At 45.8% G+C, this 24,343-nt stretch overlaps 1 protein-coding gene across 6 annotated transcripts in view; it reads left to right on the forward strand.

Moving 5' to 3' along the window:
- The window catches only part of CTNND2 (catenin delta 2), a 3,465,616-nt gene that overhangs the window by 3,122,637 nt on the left and 318,636 nt on the right, over positions 1–24,343 (forward strand). The gene's annotated exons all lie outside the window — the stretch shown is intronic.

Consider the following 24,343-nt stretch of genomic DNA (forward strand, 5'->3'; position numbering starts at 1 on the left):
CTTTTTTATGTTTTGGAGCTTTTATACAATAAAAGCAATTTTATATAAAAAATAATAATTTTTGCATCGCTTTATTCTGCAAGCGATAACTTTTTTTGCTGATGACGCTGTATGGCGGCTCGTTTTTTGCAGGACAAGATGTCATTTTCAGTGGTACCATGTTTATTTATATACGTTTTTTTAATCGCGTGTTATTGCACTTTTTGTTCGGCAGTATGATGATTGTTTTTGGTTTCTTTTTTTTTTAATGGGTTCACTAGTGGGACAGTACAAAAAAAAGAATTTATTAGGGAATTTTTTTTTATTTATTTATTTAGGATTTTTAAAAAAGTTATTTTTACACATTTTTTTAACTTTATTATATTTTCCTGGGGGGACATCACTGTATAGTGTCAGATCGCTGATCTGACATTTTGCAGTACACTGTGTCAGATCAGCTGCCTCACTGCAGGACCCAGAAGGCCCTGCGGCCATATTGGATCCGGGGGCCTGCAGGGAGGAGGCCCTCGGAGCAATGCTAGCACATCGTGTTGCTCCGAGGGTCTTAGGGAAGCACCCAGGGAGTCCCCTTCCTGCGCGATGCTTCCCTATGCCCCAGGTACACTGCGATCATGTTTGATCGCAGTGTGCCAGAGGTTAATGTGTCAGGAGCAGTCCGTGACCGCTCCTGGCACATAGTGCCGGGTGTCAGCTGATTATCATCGATGCTCCCCTTTTAAGCGCTGCTGATCTATGATGACGTACTAGCCCGTCCTTGCGAATTAAGTCCCAGGGCACATGGACAGGATAGTACGTCATCTGTCAGAAAGGGGTTAAATATATAATAATAATACATTTTATTTCTATAGCTCCAACATATTCCGCAGCACTTTACATTTGAGAGGGGACTTGTACAGACGATAGACATTGCAGCATAACATTAATCACATAGATCATAACAGATACCAAGAGGAATGAGAGCCCTGCTCGCAAGCTTACAATCTTTGTGGAAAAATGTAGACACCAAAGGTGGGTGGTAACAATTGCCCTGATTGTATGGACCAGCCAAAATGTTAAGTGTGTAACAGTACAGACATAAAGCATGTGGGAATATGATACGGGGAACCTAGTTATGGTAAAACTTTTGACTGTGCCACACAGGATAGATTAGGTTAATGTGTTGAGGTGGTAGGCCAGTCTGTATAAATGCGCTTTCAGGGCACGCTTAAAATTGTAGGGATTGGGGACTAATTGTATTGACCTGGGATGTGTATTCCAAAGAATATATTAAATTTGTCTCTGTTTTAGGATAGAACACTAACTCACCCAGTGACCCAGATTGCTGCAGATTGGGGCAGAAATGACCACACACTGTGGTTGATGGCTTGTCTGCAGCTAATTAGATGGTGGCCAGGGGCATACATATAAATCATGGGGCCCCAGGTCAAAAGCCCTAATAGCCCTGCACATAATATTATGGCCTGTGACAGTATGATGGCCCCACATATAGGGGTGTCGCATTGTATGTTAGAAATGCGTATGTCTGCACAGAGATTGAAGCTTCAGAGACTGGGAGTTCTGTGGAAACTGTTTGGGTAAGAATACAAGGACAGAACAATGGAAAGGACACCATTGTAGGCATTTACTACAGGCCGCCTGTGCAAGCTGAAGATATGGATGAACTCTTTATGCATCAAATGGCCAAGTTCTCCAAAAAATATGACATAGTTGTCATGGGAGATTTCAACTATCCAGACATTTGTTGGGAATCTCTCTCAGGCAAAACTAACAGGTCAAGGAAATTCTTACCCTCTCTTGCTGACAACTTTATCTTCCAAAAGGTAAAGGAGAAAACAAGGGGAACTGCTACCTTGGATCTAATCCTTATAAACAGGGAGGAAATGGTTGAGGAGGTAAAAGTGGCTGGGACCCTAGGAGGTAGCGACCATGCTATTTTAGAATTTTGGATAACTAGAGGCGGAAGACCTGTGAAGACTCAGACGTCAAGGTTAGATTTCAGAAAGGCAGATTTTAAGGGATTCAGAAAGAGAATTGGAGGGATCCAATGGCTGGATATCCTTAAAGACAAAAATGTCCAGGATGGATGGGAAATCTTGGAAAATGAAATTCTCAAAGCACAGTTGTTAACAATTCCGAAAAGAGGGAAGAATAGGAAGCATTTAAGGAAACCAGGATGGATGAACACAGAACTTAAGCACATGCTAAAAAGGAAGCAAAAAATGTTTATAAAATGGAAAGAAGGAGGCATATCTAAAGAAGAATATAATGCTGTCTGCAGAACCTGCAGGGCACAAATCAGATTATCTAAAGCTGAAAATGAATTGAGGCTTGCAAGAGATGTCAAAAGCAATAATAAAGGATTTTGGGGATATGTCAAAAGTAAAAGAAAAGTCAAAGATGCTATAGGATTTTTACAGGATGAAAATGATGAAATGGTAAGACAGGATGTTGAGAAGGCTGAACTTTTAAATTCCTATTTTGCATCTGTTTTCTCTCAGAAAGGAAATGTAACATCAACTGTTATTCACTGTCCTATTAAGGGAATAGAAGAATCCAGGATATCTATAAACAGAAAGATAGTGAGGAAACACTTAGCTAACCTAAATGTATTCAAGTCTCCAGGTCCAGATGAATTACACCCCAGAGTACTGAAGGAGATAGCAGAAGAAATTTTTGAACCCCTCTCCATAATCTTTGAAAATTCTTGGAGAACAGGAGAAGTGCCAGAAGACTGGAGAAGAGCAAATGTTGTTCCTATCTTCAAAAAGGGGAAGAAGGTGGACCCAGGCAACTATAGGCCGGTGAGTCTGACTTCTATACCAGGAAAGATCTTTGAACAAATTATTAAACAACATGTATGTCAATACCTGGATAAGAATGAAGTGATTAAACAGAGTCAGCATGGGTTTGTAACTAATAAGTCATGTCAGACTAATTTAATTTCCTTCTATGATGGTATTACTGATTGGGTGGATCAAGGAAATGCTGTAGATATAGTATATCTTGACTTCAGCAAAGCATTTGACAAAGTCTCTCATACAATCCTTATTGAAAAAATGACTAAGTATGGAATGGACAAGGCAACTGTTAGGTGGATTCATAACTGGCTTAGTGATCGGACCCAAAGAGTGGTCGTAAATGGCTGCACATCCAGTTGGAAGAATGTCTCAAGTGGGGTACCACAGGGCTCTGTCCTGGGCCCTGTATTGTTCAACATCTTTATCAACGATTTAGATGAAGGAATTGAGGGTAAACTGATTAAATTTGCTGATGACACAAAGCTAGGAGGGATAGCTAATACTAGAGAAGAGAGAGAGAGGAATCAAAAAGATTTAAGGCAGCAACTAACAGAATGGTTTTTAACAGGGAGAAATGCAAAGTACTACATCTGGGCAATAAAAATGAAAAAAGCATATATAGAATGGGAGGAATAGGGCTAAGTGACAGCACATGTGAAAAAGACTTGGGTATACTAATAGATCACAGACTGAATATGAGTCAACAGTGTGATGCAGCAGCAAAAAAGGCAAATGCAATTCTAGGATGTATTAACAGAAGCATACAGTCTAGATCACGTGAAGTAATTATTTCCCTCTACTCCTCTTTGGTCAGACCTCATCTGGAATATTGTGTCCAATTTTGGGCACCACATTTTAAAAAAGACATCAACAAACTGGAGCAAGTTCAGAAAAGAGCGACCAGAATGGTGACCGGTCTGCAAACCCTGTCTTATGAGGAAAGGTTGCAGGATTTGGGAATGTTTAGTTTGCAAAAGAGAAGACTGAGAGGAGACTTAATAGCTGTCTACAAATATCTAAAGGGCTGTCACATTGTAGAAGGATCAACTTTATTCTCATTTGCACAAGGAAAGACTAGAAGCAATGGGATGAAGCTGAATGGGAGGAGACACAGATTAGATATTAGAAAAAACTTTTTGACAGTTAGAGTGATCAATGAGTGGAACAGGCTGCCACGAGAAGTGGTGAGTTCTCCTTCAATGGAAGTCTTCAAACAGAGGCTGGACAGACATCTAACTGGGATGATTTAGCGAATCCTGCTTTGAGCAGGGGGTTGGACCAGATGGCCCAGGAGGTCCCTTCCAACTCTACGATTCTATGATTCTATGATTCTATGATAGTCCTGCACATAGTATGATGATTCCACATATAGTCCTGCACATAATAAAATGACCCCACATGCAGCTCTGGCAAAAATTAAGAGACAGCTGCAAAATTTTCACTTTGTCTGATTTTTCTCTTTATAGGTATACTAGCTATGAACCCGTTCTACGCCCGGGTGGCGAGCATTTTTATTGTTATATGGTCTCCTATCCTGCTATGTGCTGTCACCCTCCTATCCTGGTACGCATGGCACCCCTCATTCCTATCCTGGTATGCAAGGTACCCTCCCCCCAATCCTGGTATGCATGGCACCCCATTCTTTATCCTGGTATGCATGGTCCCCTCACCCCCCAATCCTGGTATGCATGGTCCCCTCAACCCCCAATCCTGGTATGCATGGTCCCCTCACCCCCCTTTCCTGGTATGCATGGTCCTCTCACCTCCCAATCCTGGTATGCATGGTCCCCTCACCCCCCTTTCCTGGTATGCATGGTCCTCTCACCCCCCTATCCTGGTATACATGGTACCCCTCACCCCCCAATCCTGGTATGCATGGCCCCATCATTCTCCATTCCTGGTATGCATGGTCCTCTCACCCCCCTATCCTGGTATACATGGTCCCCTCATCCCCCAATCCTGGTATGCATGGTACCTCTCATCCCCCGATCCTGGTATGCATGGTCCCCTCACCCCCGCTATCCTGGTATGCATGGTCTCCTCACCCCTTATCCTGGTATGCATGGTCTCCTCACCCCCCTATCCTGGTATACATGGTACCCCTCACCCCCCAATCCTGGTATGCATGGTCCTCTCACCCCCCAATCCTGGTATGCATGGTCACCCCCCAATCCTGGTATGCATGGCCCCCTCACCCCAATCCTGGTATGCATGGTCCTCTCACCCCCCAATCCTGGTATGCATGGCCCCCTCACCCCCAATCCTGGTATGCATGGTACCCCTCATCCACCAATCCTGGCATGCATGGCCCCCTCACCCCCACTCTCCTGGTATGCATTGCCCCCTCACCCCCTATCCTGGTATGCATGGTACCCCGCATCCCCCAATCCTGGTATGCATGGTACGCCCTCATCTCCCAATCCTGGTATGCATGGCCCCCTCACCCCCCAATCCTGGTATGCATTGCCCTCTCACCTCCCTATCCTGGTATGCATGGCCCCCTCACCCCCCTATCCTAGTATGCATGGTACCCCTCATCCCCCAATCCTGATATGCATGGTACTCCCTCATTCCCCAATCCTGGTATGCATGGTCCTCTCACCCCCTAATCCTGGTATGCATGGCCCCTTCACCCCCCTATCCAGGTATGTATGGTACCTCTCATCCCCCAATCCTGATATGCATGGTACTCCCTCGTCTTCCAAACCTGGTATGCATGGTACTCCCTCATCCACCAATCCTGGCATGCATGGCCCCCTCACCCCCACTCTCCTGGTATGCATTGCCCCCTCACCCCCTATCCTGGTATGCATGGTACCCCGCATCCCCCAATCCTGGTATGCATGGTACGCCCTCATCTCCCAATCCTGGTATGCATGGCCCCCTCACCCCCCAATCCTGGTATGCATTGCCCTCTCACCTCCCTATCCTGGTATGCATGGCCCCCTCACCCCCCTATCCTGGTATGCATGGTACCCCTCATCCCCCAATCCTGATATGCATGGTACTCCCTCATTCCCCAATCCTGGTATGCATGGTCCTCTCACCCCCTAATCCTGGTATGCATGGCCCCTTCACCCCCCTATCCAGGTATGTATGGTACCTCTCATCCCCCAATCCTGATATGCATGGTACTCCCTCGTCTTCCAAACCTGGTATGCATGGTACTCCCTCATCCCTCTATCATGGTATGCATGGTACCCCTCATCCCCAAATCCTGGTATGCATGGCCCCCTCACGCCGCTATCCTGGTATGCATGGTATCCCTCATCCCCCAATCCTGGTATGTATGGTCCCCTCATCCCCCAATCCTGGTATGCATTGTACTCCCTCGGCTCCCAATCCTAGTATGCATGGCCCCCTCACCCCCTATCCGGATATGCATGGTCCACTTACCCCCCAATCCTGGTATGCATGGTACCCCTCATCCCCCAATCCTGGCATGCATGGCCCCCTCACCCCCCCATCCTGGTATGCATGGCCCCCTCACCCCCCTATCCTGGTATACATGCTTCTCTCACCTCCCCTATCATGGTTTGCATGGTCCCCTCACTCCTTTTAAAAGTACAAAAAAAACATTTATACTCACCCTTCTTTCCTGTGCTCCAGCGCTGTTCTGCTGGAGGCCGGGGCAGGAGTGCGGCCGGAATCGCGCATGCTCATAGCGCTGTCCGGCGCCATATTGCTGAAGACACACTGCAAGTGTGTCATCAGTAAAATGGCGCCGGATCGCGCTATGTGCGTGTGCGCGATTTCGGCCCGGCGCCATATTGCTTCAGTAATATGGCGCTGGATCGCGCATGCGCAGCGTGATTCCAGCCACACTCCTGCCCCGGTCTCTGGGCGAAGAGAAGCGCCACGGCAACGCTCCTCCCAGACAGGTAAGTATGTATGTATGGTGTCGGACATGGCGGTATGCAGTGTGTACGGTACCGCCATCTCCGGCGCCATACACAGTCCTCACCGCTGGCTGCCTCACTCTGTCTGGAGCCAGACTGCGCAGGCGCATCGCGCTTGCGCTGTCTATAGAGGCTTCAGACAGAGGGACGCTCCCCCGTTTATATTATAGATTTTGGAGTAAAATGTAAATTGCTCTTTTATTCTATAAACTACTGACAACATGTCTCCGAAATTTCAAGCACTAATTTTTCAGAAAATGAGAAATGGTCAAAATAATCAAAACATGCAGTGCTTGCAGACCTCAAATAATACTAAGAAAACAAGTTCATATTCATTTAGAAGCAACAATACTAATGTTTTAACTCAAGAAGAGTTCAGAAATCAATATTTTGTTGAATAACCATGATTTTTAATCACACCTTTCATGCGTCTTGACATGCTTTCTACCAGTGTTTCAAACTGTTTTTGGTGACCTTATGCCACTCCTGGTACAAAAATTTAAGCAGTTCTTCTTTGTTTGATGGCTTGTGACTATCCATCTTCCTCTTGATTATATTCCAGAGGTTTTCTATGGGGTTCAGGACTGGAAATTGGGTTGGTCATGACAGGGATTTGATGTGGTGGTCCTTCATCTACACATTAATTGACCTAGCTGTGTGGCATGGCACATTGCCCTGCTGGAAAAAAACAGTCCTAAGACTGTTAGGCATTCTCTATGTAGGGGATATTTGGATTATTGTTATCATTTTACTACATATTTAATAAAAGGTATATTTTAATATAGAGTTTTTTCTTAGTAAGTCGGTTCTATTAACCCTTGTATATTCAACTGTGTAAGGCGATTTAGGGGTCTCCGTTCCCCCATTCCCTAGGGTTTGAGCTTCCTTCCCCTCATCCCTTTGTGTTGCACTTAGTCTTTCCCACATTATGTATGACATGTAGTCTCTGTCTTGATCTCGAGGGAGAGGCAAACACCTCCAGAACTTTTCCACAGAGGTTAAAAATCGGGCCCTTTGGTTCTCACGCAGCTGGTACTGCCTGCAGGCCTTTTCAAATATGTCCAATTCCATGTCCTTGTCCATAACAGGAAAATGCTCAGGATGGGATTTAAAGCTATTGACATTGCTTGATTCATGGCTTAGTGGGGGTGGATGGCTCCTTCGGGATTTGAGCTAATTCCAGCTGGTACCGACGACGCTCGTCCTCCTGCTTGACTCGCTCAGTCGGTTCTCCTGTCCCTCTACTGGAAATTCTGTGTGAGAGAGGAGTGGGGGGAATGCTTCCTCACTAGAGTGGCCTTATGGATCTTATTTTTTTCTATGATATCCACCATACCTGTGGCCAATAAAAGAGACTCCAATTAATAATAATAATAATAATAATAATCTTTATTTATATAGCGCCAACATATTCCGCAGCGCTTTACAGTTTAACAGTTTCAAAACACAAGTCATAAGTAACAACGCTAACAATACAATAATTAAAGCAAAATAAGACGAAATAAGACAACCCTGCTCGTGAGAGCTTACAATCTACAATGAGGTGAGGGAGATACAGAGTACAGGTGTGTATTTACAATGGTGTATTTACAATGAAGGTCCAGCCATCTTGCGGGAGTGAAGGATGGATGGAGATAGTGAATGGGCTACACACGCACACTTACACAGAGAATGACTTTGATTAGTGAATGTGATAGGCCGCTCTGAACAGGTGTGTTTTGAGGGAGCGCCTAAAACTATGCAAATTGTGGATAGTCCTGATTTCTTGGGGTAGAGCATTCCAGAGGATAGGAGCAGCACGGGAGAAGTCTTGGAGTCAGGAGTGGGAGGTACGGATTAGTGCAGAGGTTAGTCGAAAGTCGTTTGCAGAGCGCAGCAATCGGCTAGGCCAATAGACAGAAATGAGAGAAGAGATGTAAGGGGGTGCTGCACTATGGAGAGCTTTGTGGGTGAGAACAAGTACTTTGAATTGGATCCTATAATGAATGGGCAGCCAATGTAAGGACTGGCGAAGAGCGGACGCGTCCGAGTACCGATTACCCAGATGGACGATCTTGGCCCCTGCATTAAGTATGGACTGGAGAGGGGATAGTCGAGTGACGGGGAGGCCAATTAATAGAGCGTTGCAGTAATCCAGGCGAGAGTGGATCAATGCAACAGTGAGGGTTTTTGTTGTTTCCATAGTGAGAAAAGGGCGGATTCTAGAGATGTTCTTTAGGTGTAAGCGGCAAGAGCGGGCAAGGGATTGTATATGGGATGTGAAGGAGAGATTTGTGTCAAACATAACACCCAGACAGCGCACCTGCTGCCGGGGTGTTATTGTGGTACCACCCACGGAGAGGGAAATGTCAGATTTAGGGAGGTTAGTAGACGGCGGGAGCAGAAGAAGTTCAGTTTTGGAGAGGTTGAGTTTCAGATAGAGAGCGGACATGATATTGGAGACTGCGGACAGACAGTCAGTGGCGTTCTGTAGTACAGCGGGGGGTAAGGTCGGGGGAAGACGTGTATAGTTGTGTGTCATCAGCATAAAGATGGTACTGAAAGCCAAATCTGCTGATGGTCTGTCCAATTGGGGCCGTGTAGAGAGAGAAAAGAAGGGGGCCAAGGACTGAGCCCTGAGGTACCCCGACAGCAAGAGGAAGAGGAGATGACGTGGAGCCAGAGAACAAAACACTGAAGGAGCGGTCAGAGAGATAGGAAGAGAACCAGGAGAGTGCAGTGTCCTTAATGCCTAGTGACTGGAGCCTAGAGAGTAGGAGATGGTGGTCAACAGTATCGAAAGCTGCAGATAGGTCAAGAAGAATGAGCAGAGAGTGGTCACCGTTACGTTTTGCTGTCAGAAGGTCATTGGTCACTTTGATGAGTGCAGTTTCAGTCGAATGTAGGGGGCGGAAGCCGAACTGTGAAGGGTCTAGAAGGGAGTGAATGGAGAGGTAACGGGTAAGGCGGGAGTAAACTAGGCGTTCCAAAAGTTTAGAGATGAAGGGGAGATTGGAGACTGGTCTGTAGTTGTTTGTGCAGGATGGGTCGATAGCAGGTTTCTTTAGTAATGGAGTAACGATGGCGTGTTTGAAGGAGGATGGGAAAATGCCCGAGGAGAGGGAGAGATTAAAGATTGTAGTTAGGTGGGTTGTGACGACTGGAGAGAGAGACTGGAGGAGATGTGAGGGAATGGGATCGGTAGTGCATGTAGTCGGACGAGAAGAAGAGAGGAGTCTGGAGACTTCTTCTTCTGTGATGGGATCAAATGTGGAGAGTGAGCCAGGGGAGATGTAGGAAGGGATGGGAGTCACAGCACTTGGTGGTTGGGAGCAGATTAATTGACGGATATTATCTATTTTTCTTAGCTTTATCTATTTCCAATTAATTCATCCTGTTTGCAAAATTACTTTCATTTGGCAGCAGACATTTAATACTATTAGTACATCAATTAATCCTTCTCACCTCCCTAGTTTAAAAGCCCCTCCATCCATCTGACCATTTTTCCCCAACACAGCTCCACCCTCCCCATTGAGGCGAAGTCCATCCTTACTGTAAAACCTGTAGCCGACAGAGAAGTCAGCCCAGTTCTCCATGAATCCAAACCCTTCCTTCCTGCACCAATTTTTAAGCCACTTATGTATCTCCCTAAGCCCCTGCTCTCTTTCTAGATACACTCGTGACACCATCACTATTTCTGAAAACACCACCCCTGGAGGTCCTGGCCTTCAGCTTCTCTCCTTGTTTCATGTAATCATTTTTAAGGAGCTTCCGCCTCTTTCTAACTTTGTCATTGGTACAAATGTGTACCATGACTGCTGGGTTTTCCCCAGCCCCATTCAGCAATCTGTTTATCTGATCTGCAACATGTTGAACCTGAGCAACTGGCAGACAACACACTGTTCAGCATTCACTGGATCGGTGGCAGATGATCCTGTCTGTCCAACTAATTATTGAGTCCCTTACCACCAGCATCTGTCCTGCCTTTGCTGCACTCCTAATTTCATCCTTACTATAGCGTTTTTGTTTTCCTGATTGCTAGAAGCAACATTCTGCTTTAGTGATCCTAGTCCTGTGCTTGCATCCTAATATCAGCCAAACAGGCATATTTATTAGGTTGAGCAATATCAGGATTAGGCTCCCTGGCACTTTTCCCCTATCCCTTCTTCTGCATGTTACGCAGCTACTAACTTCTGGATCATCATCTTCCCCAACTCCACTCTCCTCCATATCACTGTCCCCAGCCTGAGCAGGCTCAGTCAGCTCTAAACTCCTCTCCAGTTTTGCAGTGCTCCTGAGTGTTGCATGCTGATTAACCCCTCAGCGACAGAGCCAGTTTGCAGCTTAATGACCAGGCCAATTTTTACAATTCTGACCACTGTCCCTTTATGAGGTTATAACTCTGGAACGCTTTAATGGATCCCGCTGATTCTAAGACTGTTTTTTCGTGACATATTGTACTTCATGTTAGTGGTAAAATTTCTTCGATAAGTCTTGTGTTTATTTATAAAAAAAATGGAAATATGGCGAAAATGTTGAAAATTTTGCAATTTTAAAACTTTAAATTTTTATGCCCTCAAATCAGAGAGATGTGTCACACAAATTTCTTAATAAATAACATTTCCCACATGTCTACTTTACATCAGCACAATTTTGGAAGCAAAATTTTTTTTTGTTAGGAAGTTATAAGGGTTAAAAGTTGACCAGCGATTTCTCATTTTTACAACAAAATTTACAAAACCATTTTTTTTAGGAACCACATCATATTTAAAGTCATTTTGAGGGGTGTACATGACAGAAAATACCCAAAAGTGGCACCATTCTAAACACTAGACCCCTCAAGGTGCTCAAAACCACATTCAAGAAGTTTATTAACCCTTTAAGTGCTTCACAGGAACTAAAGCAATGTGGAAGGAAAAAATTAACATTTAACTTTTTTTTGCAAAAAATTTACTTCAGAACCAATTTTTTTTATTTTCACAAGTGTTAAAAGAGAAAATCAACCACAAAATTTGTTGTACAATTTCTCCTGAATACGCCGATACCCTATATGTGGGGGTAAACCACTTTTTCAGCACACGGCAGAGCTCGCAAGGGATGTAGCGCCGTTTGACTTTTTCAACGCAGAATTGGCTGGAATTGAGATCGGATGCCATGTTGCGTTCGGAGAGCCCTTGATGCACCTAAACAGTGGAAAACTCCAACAAGTGACCCCATTTTGGAAACTAGACCCATTAAGGAACTATCTAGATGTGTGGTGAGCACTTTGAACCCCCAAGGGCTTCACAGAAGTTTATAACGTAGAGCCGTGAAAATAAGAAATCTATTTTTTTCCACAAAAATGATCTTTTCGCCCCCAAATTTTTATTTTTTACAAGGGTAACAGGAGAAATCATACCCGCACAGTTGTTATGCGATTCGTCCTGAGTACGCCGATACCCCATATGTGGGGGGGAACCACTGTTTGGGCGCATGGGAGAGCTCGGAAGGGAAGGAGTGCCATTTTGGAATGCAGACTTTGATGGAATGGTGTGCGGGCATCATGTTGCACTTGCAGAGCCCCTGATGGGCCTAAACAGTGGAAACCCCCCACAAGTGACCCCATTTTGGAAACTAGACCCATTAAGGAACTTATCTAGATGTGTGGTGAGCACTTTGAACCTTCAAGTGCTTCACAGAAGTTTATAACGTAGAGCCGTGAAAATAAAAAATCAATTTTTTTTCCACAAAAATAATCTTTTCGCCCCCAAATTTTTATTTTTACAAGGGTAACAGGAGAAATCATACCCATACAGTTGTTATGCGATTTGTCCTGAGTACGCCGATACCCCATATGTGGTAGGGAACCACTGTTTGGGCGTATGGGAGAGCTCGGAAGGGAAGGAGTGCCATTTTGGAATGCAGACTTTGATGGAATGGTCTGCGGGCATCATGTTGCGCTTGCAGAGCCCCTGATGGGCCTAAACAGTGGAAACCCCCCACAAGTGACCCCATTTTGGAAATTAGACCCCCTAAGGAACTTATCTAGATGTGTGGTGAGCACTTTAAACCCCCAAGCACTTCACAAAAGTTTATAAGCGCAGAGCCGTGAAAATAAAAAGTCTTTTTTTATTTCCACAAAAGTGATTTTTTAGACCCCAATTTTTAGACCCCCAAAGTTGGCAAATAGTGGAAGCCCCTCAATTCTTGCTCCAACCCTAACCCCAACACACCCCTAACCCTAATCCCAACCCTAACCCTAATCCCAACCCTAATCCCTAATCCTAATTCTAACCCTAATTCTAGTTCGCCCTAACCCTAATTCTAACCCTAGTCGTGACCCGAGCCCTAACCCTAGCCCTAACCCTAGCCCAACCCTAGCCCTAGCACAACCCTAACCCTAGCCCTAACCCTAGCCCAACCCTAACCTAACCCTAGCCCAACCCTAACCTAACCCTAGCCCAACCCTATCCCTAGCCCAACCCTAACCCTAGCCCAACCCTAACCCTAGCCCTAACCCTACCCTAACCCTAGCCCTAACCCTACCCTAACCCTAGCCCTAACCCTACCCTAACCCTAGCCCAACCCTAACCCTAACCCTAATGGAAAACTGAAAAAAAAATATTTTCTTTATTTCATTATATTGGCCTATATAAGGCCGATTTCACATTAGCGCTTTTTCAGCGCACGCACGGCCGGGGGTAGCTCCGCCCCCGAGCCGGCTCTCTGCCCGGCGTGCCCACCCCTTGCTTGTAGCGCCGCCTACTAGCGGACAGCGGCGCCTGCGATCGGTGCACCCTATCTTTAGCATAGGGTGCGCAGATCGTGCGCAGGCCGTGCGCTAGTTGCGCTTTGACCTGCGCTGCGCACTTTTGACGGTGCGCCGTGCGCACCAAAATCCGAAAAGTTTGATTTTGGCGCGCACGGCGCACCGTCAAAAGTACGCAGCGCAGGTCAAAGCGCAACTAGCGCACGGCCTGCGCACGATCTGCGCACCCTATGCTAAAGATAGGGTGCGCCGATCGCAGGCGCCGCTGTCCGCTAGTAGGCGGCGCTACAAGCAAGGGGCGGGCACGCCGGGCAGAGAGCCGGCTCAGGGGCGGAGCTACCCCCGGCCGTGCGTGCGCTGAAAAAGCGCTAATGTGAAACCGGCCTAAGGGAGTGATAAACGGGGGGGTTATGTACTATTTTTTTTATTTTGATCACTATGACATAGTGATCAAAATAATGAATGGAATCTGCCAGCCGGAGCCGGAAGATTCCCGGCGGGCGCACTGCGCATGCGCCCGCCATTTTCAAGATGGCGGTGCCCATCGGAGGATGACGGCGGGACGTGGGACCACCGGGAGGGGACGGAGGGCCATGGAGAGGTACCGGGAGGGGATCGGGGACCCTATTTCTCTCTCCTCTGATGTGCGATCACATCAGAGGAGAGAGAAATTAAATGTAAAATCGCGGCTTTTTTTTTTTTGCGGTCGCCGTTATAGGGTTAATAACGGCGATCGCAATAGCGGGGGTCGGTAAAAACCGACCAATTCATGTTCTCTGGGGTCTCGGCTACCCCTGGCAGCCGAGACCCCGGAGAATATCCGACACTGGGGGGCGCTATTCACTTAAATCACAGCGCCGTGAATTAATTCTCCCAAAATGCACACCTGTTAGCATTGTCCATACTAAATGGGGACAAACAATACAGATAAAAGCAGAAAAACAATGGAAATTAGTAAGGAAAACATCAAACTATGCTTTTATGTAGAGATGGGTGTAAACGTGGATGTCCGGCGGGTTCAGCCGAACAGTTACAAAAAGTTTGGGTTCGGGTTCCAGAACAGTACCCGAACCCGGTCCCCATTCACTTGAAATGGGGGGCCTGAACATTCAGTGCTTGCCTTGCTGTCATGTGCATGACAGAGTGGCAAATACCGCTTCTGATCGGTGGTGAAATCATGCCTGCTGGTCAGAGAGCCGCTGTTCCCACGCTGTCAAAAGACAGCATGAGTGCTCAGCTGTGTTCGAAGGTATAAAGTTTACCTCTTGTCACTGGTGTTAGCTGATGGACTACTGATACTATCATCTGACACCTGCTGCCGCTAATAACAGTGAGAGCAGGAGCAGCGGAAGGAAGTATCCATCAGCTGCTCTTTCGCTGTAAATAAATAATTTAAACAAAAACAGCATGGGTTCCCCTGTATTTTTGATAACCAACCAGGCAAAACTCATAGCTGGGGGCTGCAACTCTCAGCTGTCAGCTTCAGCAAGGCTGGTTATCAAGAATAGAGGGGTCCCTACACTGTTATTTTTAAATTGCTTAAATAAATAATTTTAAAAAACAGCGTGGGGTCCCCCCTTTTTTTGACAACCAGCCTTGCTAAAGCAGACAGCTGGGAGCTGGTATTCTCAGGTTGGTAAGGGGCCATGGATATTGCCCCCCAGCCTAAAAATAGCACCTCACAGCTGCCGAGAAAAGGCACATACAGTCATATGTTAAAGTTTGGGCACCCCTATTAATGTTAACCTTTTTTCTTTATAACAATTTTTGTTTTTGCAACAGCTATTTCAGTTTCATATATCTAATAACTGATGGACTCAGTTATATTTCTGGATTCAAATGAGGTTTATTGTACTAACAGAAAATGTGCAATCTGCATTTAAACAAAATTTGACCGGTGCAAAAGTATGGGCACCCTTATCATTTTCTTGATTTCAACACTCCTAACTACTTTTTACTGACTTCCTGAAGCACTAAATTGGTTTTGTAACCTCATTGAGCTTTGAACTTCATAGCCAGGTGTATCAAATCATGAGAAAAGGTATTTAAGGTGACCACCTGCAAGTAGTTCTCCTATTTGATTCTCCTATGAAGAGTGGCATCATGGGCTCCTCAAAACAACTCTCAAATGATCTGAAAACAAAGATTATTCAGCATAGCTTTTCAGGGGAAGGATACAAAAAGTTGTCTCAGAGATTTAACCTGTCAGTTTCCACTGTGAGGAACATAGTAAGGAAATGGAAGAACACAGGTACAGTTCTTGTTAAGCCCAGAAGTGGCAGGCCAAGAAAAATATCAGAAAGGCAGAGAAGAAGAATGGTGAGAACAGTCAAGGACAATCCACAGACCACCTCCAAAGACCTGCAGCATCATCTTGCTGCAGATGGTGTCACTGTGCATCGGTCAACAATACAGCGCACTTTGCACAAGGAGAAGCTGTATGGGAGAGTGATGCGAAAGAAGCCGTTTCTGCAAGCACGCCACAAACAGAGTCGCCTGAGGTATGCAAAAGCACATTTGGACAAGCCAGTTACATTTTGGAAGAAGGTCCTGTGGACTGATGAAACAAAGATTGAGTTGTTTGGTCATACAAAAAGGCGTTATGCATGGAGGCTAAAAAACACAGCATTCCAAGAAAAACACTTGCTACCCACAGTAAAATTTGGTGGAGGTTCCATCATGCTTTGGGGTTGTGTGGCCAATGCCGGCATCGGGAATCTTGTTAAAGTTGAGAGTCGCATGGATTCAACTCAGTATCAGCAGATTCTTGACAATAATGTGCAAGAATCAGTGACGAAGTTGAAGTTACGCAGGGGATGGATATTTCAGCAAGACAATGATCCAAAACACCGCTCCAAATCTACTCAGGCATTCATGCAGAGGAACAATTACAATGTTCTGGAATGGCCATCCCAGTCCCCAGACCTGAATATCATTGAACATTTGTGGGATGATTTGAAGCGGGCTGTCCATGCTCGGCGACCATCAAACTTAACTGAACTGGAATTGTTTTGTAAACAGGAATGGTCATAAATACCTTCATCCTGGATCCAGGAACTCATTAATAGCTACAGGAAGCGACTAGAGGCTGTTATTTTTGCAAAAGGAGGATCTACAAAATATTAAATATTACTTTTATGTTGAGGTGCCCATACTTTTGCACCGGTCAAATTTTGTTAAAATGCAGATTGCACATTTTCTGTTAGTACAATAAACCTCATTTGAATCCAGAAATATAACTGAGTCCATCAGTTATTAGATATATGAAACTGAAATAGCTGTTGCAAAAACCAAAATTGTTATAAAGAAAAAAGGTTAACATTAATAGGGGTGCCCAAACTTTAACATATGACTGTATATTAGATGAGCCAATTCTGGCGCTTTGCCCTGCTCTTTCCACTTGTCCTGTAGCAGTGGCAAGTGGAGTTCATATTTGTGAGGTTGAGGTCACCTTTGTATTGTCAGGTGACATCAAGCCCACGTTTATAAGACACCTATCCATTACTAGTCCTATAGTTGTATGGTTTATTTAAAAATAACAAACACTGTTATACTCACTAAAATTCTATTCCACCCAAGCACTCGTTCTCCTGTAATAAAACTAAAATAAAAAAATATATATCTTACATGTCTGTTGTTATGTCCCATGCCATAATCCATGTCTGGGGGATAATCAGTTTTCAACTTGGACGATGCCAAGATGTGAATGTCAAGGCTGAGAACCACTGGTGACTGAGCGGCTGTGACTGTAGCCTCTATGACCAGTGGTGACGTCAAAAGAGCTTTTCTCACAGTGCTAGTGGGGATCTCACGGAGATGGGGACAGTTCAGCCCGGCAGGGAACGGAGACCCAGTGACCGGAGGTAACCTTAATGACGTCACCACCTGTCAATGAGACATGGATTATGGTGTGGACAGAATGACAGACAGGTATGGTATAGTGTTGGTTTTTTATTTTAGTTTATTTACAGGAGAACGAGGGCTTCGGTATTTGGTGAGTATAAGGGTGTGTGCACACGTTGCGGATTCTCCTGCGGATTTTTCCGCACAAAAACCGCAGTTCTTGGCAGAAAACGCAAATGCGATTTTTTATACGTTTTTGCCATGGTTTTGATGCGTTTTTGCCACGGAGTTGATGTGGTTTTTCAGTGCTGTTTTGCCTGCGGATTTGTATGCGTTTTTGTAAGCTAAATAAAGCTATGCTATTTAACAATAAAAAAAGATTTGTGATGTTATTTCTGTCCAACCTCCTCATTTACATTGGTCCAACCCACACTCCATTACACACAGATAGATGGAGAGATAGATAGATAGATAGATAGATAGATAGAAGGATAAATAGATAGATCTATCCATATATCTATCTATAGATATATCCATAGATAAATCTATAGATTTAGCCATAGATATATCTATAGATATAAAGCCATATAAATAAAAAAAAATTGCGTGGCCTCCCGCTCAATTTTCTGCGCCAGAGGGGGAAAGCTGACGGCTGGGGGCCAATATTTGAAGCCTGGGACGGGGGTAATACCCATGGCCCCTTCTCAGGCTATGAATATCAGCCCGCAGCTGTCTGCATAGCCTTTACTGGCTATTAAAATAGGGGGACCCCCCAAAAAATGACATGGGGTCCCCCTATATTTTATAGCCAGAAAGGCTACGCAGACAACAGCTGCAGGCTGATATTCATAGCTTAGGAAGGGGCCATGGATATTGCCCCCCGGCTACAAATACCAGCCTGCAGCCACCCCAGAAATGGCGCATCTATAAGATGCACCAATTCTGGCACTTAGCCCCTCTCTTCCCACTCCCATGTAGAGGTGGAACATGGGGTTGTAGGGAAGGTGACCTGATGGACGGACGGACTGGTCAGACTACAGAAGGGAAAACAGCTAGAAAAGAGTGGGTGACGTGCAGTACCTTGGGTTGACCATTAGATGGCAGGGAGGAGTGTGAGCATAGTACTTGACATCAGCTTAGGGCTAAGAAACCGTTGGTCATGGGGGGCGGAGTTACAGGGAGTCGGGAAAGCTATAAACTTGACAGGAGGGTTCCAGAAAGTTCCAGTCTCCAGGGGGAGCTCAAGTGGCAGGAAGACTACGACAGTTGGTGCACTGTGAGGAAAACCTAACCAGGGGACTGAGGAGAGAGAAAGTTAGGGGGGTGGTCCTGACACAAAGTATCGCAGTTTAGATGAGGCTCCGGCGAAGAATACCGTATAGGAAACGTCGTTTGACCAGTAAAATTACTGTTGGTGTATAGGCCTAAGGCAGCCACAGTGACGGAGCTGTCAGAGCGTCACTAAGTGCAAAGAGACGGTGCGTATATATACGTCCCTGGTGAAAAAGTACGGTACGTCAATGTGTAATGTAACCGAAGAGCTGTGACAAGAATCGTGGTGTACTGTGAGGCCGTCGTGTGGACGGCAAGAGAATAAAGCTTGGACCTGTTGCACCCGAAACTTGCCTCCATCTAGTGTCTGTACGTCACTGCGCGGTATACAGAGGGACCACCCCCCAGTCCGGCCCAACCACTCTACATTTGGCGTAGTCGGCAGGATCAACGCCGCTAATACAATATCTTCTGCGGCAGGCCTGCCTCTGAGGAATGGAAACGGACTTGGACTGCACTGTGTGGATTATAAACACCTGTGGATTACAAACTACCGACCTGTGGATTACAAATTGGGAGCGCTGTGGCATGTCTGCGTTGCCAGCAGAGGATGCGGGGCGGTACCAGGTCCGGAGCAAGATGGCGGTGCTGCTTCAGCGCAGAGGAGAGATCCAGGTGTTTGCCGCTGTCCCCAATGGACTGGGGCCCCCTCCGACGTACCCTAGGGGATGATGGTATGTACCAGGAGGCCGATGCTCCCACATACTGGACCCTGACAAGTGGGTGGAAAGGCTTGCTGTCGCCCCACCCAGCATAGGGAGTGGCACAGAGGAAAAGGTTGCCTGCGGCTGTTTGGCGCCATTCGATTGCTGCTCACTTGACGGGATGTGCCGCTGCGGTTGTAGAGGCATCGGCCGCCTGGAGTGGCGATGGCAGCGGGAGGTCGACCACCACCGCAAAGCCCCCTCGCAGAGGCCCGATGACCCCCCTTAGAGGCCCGAACTCTCCCGCACAGGCCCGATCACCCCCGCATAGGCCCGATCACCCCCGCACAGGCCCGATCACCCCCGCATAGGCCTGATCACCCCCCACACACACACAAACATAAGCCCATACACGCACACACAGTCACCGCCCACACACCATATATGCACACAATCACCGCCCACACTCCGCCCCCACTCTTTCCCCCTCCCGATTTGCAGCATTTCATCCCCAGGAAAACCGCAGATCTTTTTTAGACTTGCGGTTTTGCTGCGGAAGTGCCCGAGTCAATGCAAGTCAATGTGTGCAGAAACGCTGCAGATCCGCACAAAGAATTGACATGCTACGGAAAAAAAACGTGCACAGCGTTTTTCAATTTACATAGGTTAACATGGTACTGTACAATGCAGGAGACTCTGCTGCGGACCCGCAGGGCCAAATCCGCGGCGGATCCGCAGTAGAATCTGCAATGTGTGCACACACCCTAACCGTGTTTGTTATTTTTAAATAACAAAGTAAAACAGTGTTTTGTTTTATTTCTAATAAAGGACTGCCATTTGAGACAATGGCTGAGTGGGTAAGCTCCTGGCTTATGGACTAGAAAGCTTGGGTTCAAGCCCAGTGAAAGTAAACTTCGCTTTATGTAGCATGGCTGAGTGGTCTAAGGCGCTAGATTAAGGCCCAGTCTCTTCGTAAGCGTGGTTTCAAACCCCACGGCTGCCATTATTACAAAGTTTTAAGAGGTGCGAAACAGGCTAAATAAGATTAAAATAGATAAATTTCCAGGTCTGCATACACCCACGAGTGCTAAGAGAACTAAGTAATGTAATAGGCAAACCATTATTTCTTATATTTAGGGACTCTATAGCGACGAGGTCTGTTCCACAGGACTGGCGCATTACAAATGTGGTACCAATATTCAAAAAGGGCTCTAAGTGAACCTGGAAATTATAGGCCAGTAAGTCTAAACTTTATTGTTGGTAAAATATTTGCAGGGTTTCTGATGGATGTTATTCTGGATTATCTCACTGAGAATAACTGTTTAAATCCATATCAGTATGGGTTTATGAGGAATCGCTCCTGTTAAACCAATCTAATCAGTTTTTATGAAGAGATAAGCTATAGACTGGACCAAGGTGAGTCATTGGATGTGGTATATCTTGATTTTTCCAAAGCGTTTGATACCATGCCACACAAGAAGTTAATACACAAAATGAGAATGCTGGGTCTGGGGGAAAAGGTGTATAAATGGGCAAGTAACTGGATTAGTGATAGAAAGCAGAGGGTTGTTATAAATGGTATAATCTCTAACTGGGTCGCTGTGACCAGTGGGGTACCGCAGGGGTCGGTGTTGGGATCTGTTCTCTTCAACATATTTGTTAATGATCTGGTAGAAGGTTTACACAGTAAAATATCGATATTTGCAGATGATACAAAACTATGTAAAGCAGTCAATACAACAGAAGATAGTATTTTGCTACAGATGGATCTGGATAAATTGGAAATTTGGGCCGAAGGGTGGCAGATGCGGTTTAACAATGATAAATGTAAGGTTATACACATGGAAAGAAGGAATCGATATCACCATTACACACTGAACAGGAAATCTCTGGGTAAATCTGACATGGAGAAGAACTTGGGGTTCCTAGTTAATGATAAACATGGAGCAGCCAGTGCCAGGCAGCAGCTGCCAAGGCAAACAGGATCATGGGGTGCATTAATAGGTCTGGATACACATGATGAGAGCATCATACTGCCTCTGTACAAATCCCTGGTTAGACCGCACATGGAGTACTGTGTACAGTTCTGTGCACCGGTGCTCAGGAAGGATATAATGTAACTAGAGTGAGTATAAAGGAGGGCAACAAAATTAATAAATAGGATGGGGGAACTACAATACCGAGAGAGATTAGCAAAATTAGGATTATTTAGTCTAGAAAAAGACGACTGAGAGGCGATCTAATAACCATGTATAAGTATATAAGGGGACAATACAAATATCTCTCTGAGGATCTGTTTATACCAAGGAAGGTTACGGTCACAAGGGAGTATTCTCTGCATCTGGAGGAGAGAAGGTTTTTCCACCAACATAGAACAGGATTCTTTACTGCTAGGGCAGTGAGAATTTGGAATTCCTTGCCTGAGGAGGTGGTGATGGCGAACTCAGTCGAGGGGTTCAAGAGAGGCCTGGATGTCTTCCTGGAGCGTAACAATTTTGTATCTTACAGTTATTAGGTTCTTTAGAAGGACATAGATCTGGGGATTTATTCTGACAGAATATAGGCTGAACTGGATTCACAAATGTCTATTTTCGGGCCTTGCTAACTACACTCACTGGCCACTTTATTAGGTACACCATGCTAGTAACGGGTTGGACCCCCTTTTGCCTTCAGAACTGCCTCAATTCTTCGTGGCAGAGATTCAACAAGGTGCTGGAAGCATTCCTCAGAGATTTTGGACCATATTGACATGATGGCATCACACAGTTGGCGCAGATTTGTCGGCTGCACATCCCTGATGCGAATCTCCCGTTCCACCACATCCCAAAGATGCTCTATTGGATTGAGATCTGGTGACTGAGGAGGCCATTTGAGTACAGTGAACTCATTGTCATGTTCAAGAAACCAATCTGAGATGATTCGAGCTTTATGACATGGCGCATTATCCTGCTGAAAGTAGCCATCAGATGTTGGGTACATTGTGGTCATAAAGGGATGGACATGGTCAGCAACAATACTCAGGTAGGCTGTGGCGTTGCAACGATGCTCAATTGGTACCAAGGGGCCCAAAGAGTGCCAAGAAAAAATTCCCCACACCATGACACCACCACCACCAGCCTGAACCGTTGATACAAGGCAGGATGGATCCATGCTTTCATGTTGTTTACGCCAAATTCTGACCCTACCATCCGAATGTCGCAGCAGAAATCGAGACTCATCAGACCAGGCAACGTTTTTCCAATCTTCTACTGTCCAATTTCGATGAGCTTGTGCAAATTGTAGCCTCAGTTTCCTGTTCTTAGCTGAGAGGAGTGGTACCCAGTGTGGTCTTCTGCTGCTGTAGCCCATCTGCCTCAAAGTTCGACGCACTGTGCATTCAGAGATGCTCTTCTGCCTACCTTGGTTGTAACGGGTGGCAATTTGAGTCACTGTTGCCTTTCTATCAGCTCGAACCAGTCTGCCCATTCTCCTCTGACCTCTGGCATCAACAAGGCATTTCCGGCCACAGAACTGCCGCTCACTGGATTTTTTTTCTTTTTCGGACCATTCTCTGTAAACCCTAGAGATGGTTGTGCGTGAAAATCCCAGTAGATCAGCAGTTTCTGAAATACTCAGACCAGCCCTTCTGGCACCAACAATCATGCCACGTTCAAAGGCACTCAAATCACCTTTCTTCCCCATACTGATGCTCGGTTTGAACTGCAGGAGATTGTCTTGACCATGTCTACATGCCTAAATGCACTGAGTTGCCGCCATGTGATTGGCAGATTAGAAATTAAGTCTTAACACACAGTTGGACAGGTGTACCTAATAAAGTGGCCAGTGAGTGTATGTTACTATGTTACTATGTTTATTCTTGCTGTGTTTTTATTTACTGTGTAATTATAGGATTAGTAATGGATAGGTGTCTTATTGACACCTCTCCATTAAGGGGGTTTTACACATAGCGATATCGCTAGCGATATCGCTATAACGTCACCGATTTTGTGACGTTATAGCGATATCGCTAGCGATATTGCTATGTGTGATACTTACCTCCGACCGGCTCCCCCGCTGTCCATCGCTGATCGCTCGAGAATGTCCGGCTCCATTTCTCGTCAGGCGCTTCCTGCTGGGCTTCCTGCTGGTGCCGACGAGCGACGCGTGGAGGCGGGTGGGAGGATGTCAGGATCGCTGTGTGTGAAAGGTGAGTATCGTGTGCTGCATCGCTGCTGCATCGCTGTGAGGTCTGCCTGTGTGACAGCTCACTAGCGATCATTTAGAGATGCACCAGTGATCCTGACCGGGTCGGATCGCTGGTCGGATCGCTGGTGCATCGCTAAATGTAAAGAGGCCTTTAGTAATCCGTGGGATTGATGTCACCTGACAATACAAATATGAAACCCACTTGCCACCACTACAGGGCAAATGTGAAGAGCCAGGCAATCGCCTAAATTGGCGCATCTAATAGATGTGCCTTTTCTGGGCAGCTGTGGGCTGCTATTTTTAGGCTGGGAGGGCCAATATCCATGGCCCCTTACCAGCCTTAGAATACCAACTCCCAACTCTCTGCTTTAGCAAGGCTGGTTGTCAAAAATGGAGGTGACCCCATGCGTTTTTTTTTAATTATTTATTTAAATAATTATAAAAAACAGAGTGGAAACCCATCTATTCTTAATAACCAACCTTGCTGAAGCTCACAGCTGAGGGTTGCAGCCCACATCTGAGAGTTTTGCCTCGCTGCTTATCAAAAATACAGGGGAACCCAAGCCATTTTTTTATTATTATTTAATTACAGCACAGGAGCTGCTGATGAATACTCCCATCCACCGCTCCTGCTTTCACTATTATTAGCGGCAGTAGGGGTCGGATGATGGGATCAGTAGTCCCATCATCTAACATCAATGACCAGAGGTAAACTTTATACCTCCGATCACAGCTGACACCAGTGACTGGAGGTAAACTTTATACCTCCGATCACAGCTGCGCACTCACGCTGTCTTTTGACAGTGTGAGAACCGCGGCTCTCTGACCGACGGGGATGATTTCACCTCCGATCAGAAACGGTGTTTTGTTGACAAACACCCGGTGTTTGGGCAGCCAAACCTGAATAGTAACACG

The sequence above is a fragment of the Dendrobates tinctorius genome, unplaced genomic scaffold (assembly GCF_039654945.1).
Source record: "Dendrobates tinctorius isolate UK_male_01 unplaced genomic scaffold, ASM3965494v1 ptg000100l, whole genome shotgun sequence".
Classification (NCBI taxonomy): Eukaryota; Metazoa; Chordata; class Amphibia; order Anura; family Dendrobatidae; genus Dendrobates; species Dendrobates tinctorius.